Here is a 6,000-nt window from a genome sequence, read left to right as displayed (position 1 = left end):
TACCCAGAAACTTCTTTAAAAAGAATTTTTAACTGTAAAGTCTATTTAAAGTTGCATCATACATTTTATATTATAAATTTTAAACAACTTAATGGACAATGCATTATAAAGAAAACAGGCAAATTAGAGAATAATTTAACTTTGCAAAGAAACAGAGCGACTTGCAGGACATTAAACACTCTATTTTGACAGGGAATGCCTGAAGCTAAAGCAATTAAAGCTGCAAAATATTGCTGGCTGACATGATGTGTATGTAAATTTGTCATTCATTGGCAAAGGTTTGTACCAATCACTGGAAATGTTCACAGTAAAATAACCTATGTACCATAAAATGCTTTTAGTAAAGTCCTCTAGAAGAGTATTTTGAATCATTTAACTATCTGATCATCATCTATTATAAATTTTTGTTTTAATAAAAGAGACTCCTACAGAAAATTACTGAGTATTCATTTCTAATATATTGCTTACGTCTAAGTTTATTTCTTAAAGGGAAAATAACATTCTAAATACAATTGGAGTGAACAAAAGCTACAGACATTACATATAATTTGACCAGACTTTCCCTAGATCCTTCCAAAACAGTATATTTTTAAAGATTGTATCAAACTTTATCTTCAAGGAATAGTCTAAGAGGGAAGTCTGAATCCCACAGGAGGTAGAAGGGAGGCAGTGGGGTGGGGGGATACTAATTCCCAAATGCACTGTTGCTATGCAAGAGCAGAGTGTGCCTGCTGAGATGGAAAGTGACAAAATATTTGGGCAGTTGAAAAAGGTAAATGCAATCTCTACTTCCAAAGTCTGAAGATGTTCTTTGCCAAGGTTCCTCAGTCTTTGGCATCACAAAGAATTGAACGAAATTCAGGCATAAGATATAATAAATCACTTGTAATCACTTGTCTCCTGCCCCCGCGCCTGGCTGTCCTCACCGGGGCTCCTTGGAGGGGGGCGGGTTGAGTTTCCCTCCCCATCCCGAGCAGAGCCCTGGCAGCCGAAGACCTCCAGAACCAGCCACAACCATGCTGAGATCACTCTCCACACGCATGAAGGTACCGGCAGAGGAACAAAGGCATGTGGGTCCCGGAGCTGAGATCTCCAAGCCTGCTTGAATCGGGTCTGAGCTTCCTCCACCCAGATCCTCCATCTTCCAGTAGGTAGGGGTCACACCCACCAACTGCTCCCCAGCGCAGTGTAATCCCATCAACGGTCAAGACCCAGAGACTATAAAACCCAGCTCCCGGAAGCACACAGCCACATTCACGGTTGCCTGACATCTTATTATCTCATTCTTACTTTGGACAATCTGGCAGGCTACCGAATATACCCTTCCCACATGGCAGAGTCTGGCAAACTCCCCGTGGTGTACTCAATATGCCAAATACCAGTAACAATGATGGGTCTCATCTTTCTAATCCTGAAAGAGCCCTGAATATGGCACTTTTTTAAAATGTCAGGGCTAGGGCGAAGGAGATGTTACTGGTGCCTGCTTGACGCAATCGACGAACAACAGGGTGATCGTGATCATGAATCACTTGTCATCCTGTTGTTCATCGATTTGCTCAAGCAGGCACCAGTAATGTCTCCATTCACCCCTGTCTCAGGCTAGTGTAGCCCAATGGAATCTGCTCACTCCAGGAACATGAAGAGCATCAAACAGTTCATTCAGGGTCTTAACAAAGAAGTCGACCATCTCGTAGGTGGGTGACCAGGTGTTCTTTTGACGTCCCATGAAATCCAGTCGGTAACAGCTCTAGTCCATCGTTCATCTCCAAATCGCATTACCTGTACAGCCCATCTAATTTTCCACACCTTGGCAAACAAGACAGAGTCCCTGATCTTCGATCGTCGACAGAGGTTGGAACTCCAGATTCCTTTTCTCACTTGAGTGAAGTGTGATACTCCAAGCATAGCTCTTTCAATTCCTCTTTGGGTGACAAGATATTCAATAGAAGAAAACACATTTTAATTTTCCTCTATAAAAGGTCTTAAATTATCCTTTCAAAGTAGTTGAACCAAGGGTAAACTGGGAACTAAGAGGGTATCTTTTGAGGTCAGAACAAAGAGCAGGGCATTTGCCTTGTACATGGCCAACCCAGGTTTGACACCTGGCAACCCATATGGTCCCCAAAAACCACCAGGAGAAAAAGGGAAAAAAATAAAGAAAAATCAATTGACATATAAAATGAAAAGCAGTAGAATGACTACAAATACTAGCTCATAGACCAGTCCATTGTGCGCATGCAATAATATCTCATTCTCATACTGTTCACCCTGGTTTTTGAAGACTGCACCTCTCAGAGGTAACTAGAATGTACATGCAAATAAGTGTTTTCAGACGTTTTATTCCTGGAGTTATAATTTCAAAAAGGGAAATCTTGACATTTATAGGCCAACAAGATAATTCTAGGTTGAAAAGGTGATTACACATAGAAGTGTTTCAAAAATTATCAAATATAGCAACATTATAGTATAAAGAGATTTCAAAGCCCTAGGAAAATAACTAAAATTACTTTAGAATTACCTCCCCTTTTTGATAGTTTTAACCATAAGTCTTTTCTTAATATGGAATCTTTAAAAACATTTTAATAGTCTTTTTTCCTAAGTATTAATACAGTATATAGAAGTTGAAATGTGACCTTCTTTGTTATAAACATGTTGTAACTATGAAGTACAATATTAATCCCATTTGTACCATAAAAAGTAAGATCCAATTGAGCCTTGCCCTCCTGTGAATTATGAATCACTGTAGTACTCTGGGGATAGTTATCATGTCCCTGAGGCTCCTACTTTGTTTCTTCAATTCTTTTTTTCCTGGTACCTAAAATATCTAGGAGATTTGAAGTCCCAAATGAAATATCACCATTTATTCTCTCCACTCTTTTCATAAAACCCTCACCTTAAGAAACCAGAATATCATCAGATAGAAATATACTAGTCTTATTTTATTTCTTCTAAGGAGAGGCCACTTATTCCTTTGGTAAGTATCTAAAATATCCAATTAATAAGGCTTAACCATCAGACAGAATTTGTTTTTAGAATAATGAAAATGTGTTACCATTGCATTTTTATTCCCTTGTGTGTTTTTTGCTATGTGATTCATTATAACTTATTTTAGCTGTTCTGTTTTCTAATTCTTCATATTCTCACATCTTTTACAACAGAATAATAATATATAAATAATATCTGACACAATTTTACAGATTTTTCTTTATTGGTGTGCTTTTGTTCTCTAAGCATCTTCAAATACGGTGTGGTGAAGTACAAAAAGTAGCTGAAGATTATATTAAAAAAATCCATTTTCTTCCTTTTCCTGCCACACACATTACAGATTCCAGTTAACAATGCATTAAGCAATAAAGAACAGTAATTTTGAACCGAAGCATCATGCCAAATACTTCTAGTGAAAAATAGTTGCTAAACGTAGCTTCATTTTGAAAGTCACTGTTTTCATTAAGAGTCTGCTTCCAACAGCCTATTACAATGGTACTACTATTAACCATGAAATTTAACTGTTTCTGTTTACTCTTTGAATTTTACCTATTAAATTGCCAGCTCAATTTATTTCCCAGTTGTCATTACCCTGCTAAGAACATTATTAATAAGCTTAAAGTCTTTCTATTCCTCTTCTTAGATTATGTAGCTGTCTGAATTTCCTAACAGCACAATTTTGAATATAAGATCCACTAGAAAATGGAGTCATTGTCTAATATGAGAATTCATTCTTATTCCTATATAAAAGCCTCATTTTTTAAAAAGGAGTTCAAAAATAGAATACTCTACTTATCAAGCATTTTCAACAAAAACAACCAAAAAAAATCTAGTGAATCACATAAATACTTCAGACCTATGAAAACCAATTAGTTTAATTATAATATAGGTTAGTGATACAATCAATCAATACAAAATAAGTTGATGTCATATAATAGTACAATTTTATTAGATGTCATTTTTCTCACTGAAAAAAACAATTGAAATTAAAATTGGGGTTTTAAAATTTATGTTATATTATCAGTGTAAATAATGGCAACAGAAATTTATGTAACTTTAGAATTTTTAAGTAAATGTGACAAGAGATACATGAAAGGTCAAACATAGGGGACCAGAGAGATAATACAGCAGGTAGGGCATTTGCTTGTATGTGATCAACCAGGGTTCCATATCCGGCATCTCATACAGTCTCTCAAGCACCGCCAGGAGTAACTCCTGAGCATTAATGGGTATGACCCAAAACAAGAAAAAAAATCAAACATAGTAACTCTCATCAGAGAATATGCATTAATTTTCAAACATCAATTCGGTATGTTGTTTTTAACTAATGAGGTCATGTTCAATTATATAAACTTGGGGAGGCACACCCAGCAGTACTCAGGTTTTATGACTATGTACTCTGGGATTACACCCAGCAGTGCTTAAGGACCAAATGGAGTTCCAGGGAATGAACACTGGCCAGCCACATGTAAGGCAATCATTCTAACCACAGTAATATCTTTCTAGTCCATATAAATCCCTATTTTATACTAGGCAACCATCTAGAAACAGGTGACCAAAAGGAAAGCGCAACACATATTAAGGAAAATGCTAGTAAAGGCGTCTTCAAAGATGAAACACCACTGACCAAGCAAGAGGCAGCAAAGATAAACAATGAAGTATCATCGCACATCACAAAGAATGGCAAACACCAAAACTTTCCTCCAGTGGCTGAGAAATAGTACAGTGGGGTGGCACTTGTCTTGCATGCAGCTGACCTGGGTTCAATCCCCAGGTACCCCATATGGTTTTCCAAGCCCCTTCATGGGTGATTCCAGAGCATAGAATCAGGAATAGCCCTGAGCACACCAAGTGTAGCCTAAAAATCAAAAAATTAAATACAATAAAAACTTTCCTCCAAAAACTAGAAATTGATCTTCCATTTGACTCAGCAATACCTCGTCTAAGAATATACTCTGTGGGGCTCAAAAACACACAGCAGAAATGCCTTCTGCACTACTATGTTCACTTGAGTCAGAATTTGGAAACAATCCAGTGCCCAAGAACAGATGACTGAATAAAGAAACTATGGTACATCTACACAATGAAGTACTACACAGTGGGCCAGAGCAATAGTACAACGGACACAGCATTTGCCTTGTAAGCGGCTGACCCATGTTCAATCGCCAGCATCCCATATAGTCCCCCAGGCACTGCCAGGAGTAATTCCTGAGTGCAGAGCCAGGAGAAATCCCTGAGCATTGCTGGGTGTGACAGAAAGAAAGAAAGAAAGAAAGAAAGAAAGAAAGAAAGAAAGAAAGAAAGAAAGAAAGAAAGAAAGAAAGAAAGAAAGAAAGAAAGAGAGAGAGAGAGAGAGAGAGAGAGAGAAAGAAAGAAAGAAAGAAAGAAAGAAAGAAAGAAAGAAAGAAAGAAAGAAAGAAATTACTACATAGCTGTTAGGAAAAATTAAGTCATAAAATTTGCTTGTAAGTAGATGAACATGGAGAGTATGATGTTAAGTGAAATGAGTCAGAAGGAGGACAGACAAAGAATGATCACACTCATTGAGAGATACAAAAAATAGTATGAGACTATCACCCAAGGACAGTAGAAAAGAGGGCCAGGAAGACTTGTAGTATGAGACTATCACCCAAGGACAGTAGAAAAGAGGGCCAGGAAGACTGGCCCACGCTTGCAACCTCGCCACAATTTGGGGGTAGAGAAGTTAGGATAGAGAAGGGATCACCATGACAGTGATAGTTGGAAATGGTCACTCTGATCAAGAACTGAGTAAAGGAATATATATGATAACCTTTCAGAATCTGTATTGCAAACCATAATGCCCAAAATGACAGAGAGAGAGGGAGGGAGAGAGAAAGAAAAAGAGAGAGAGAGAGAGAGAGAGAGAGAGAGAGAGAGGAGAAAAGTGCTTGCCATAGAGGCAGACTGGGGAGTAGTGGTGGTGGAAAGAAGGAAACTGGGACCTTAGTGGTGGGAAACGTACACTGGTGTTGGAGAGACAGGTGTTAGAACATT

The sequence above is a fragment of the Sorex fumeus genome, unplaced genomic scaffold (genome assembly GCF_029834395.1).
Source record: "Sorex fumeus unplaced genomic scaffold, SorFum_2.1 ptg000047l, whole genome shotgun sequence".
NCBI lineage: Eukaryota > Metazoa > Chordata > Mammalia > Eulipotyphla > Soricidae > Sorex > Sorex fumeus.
The sequence above is the reverse complement of the archived record's forward strand: the minus strand, read 5'-3'. Positions refer to the sequence as shown.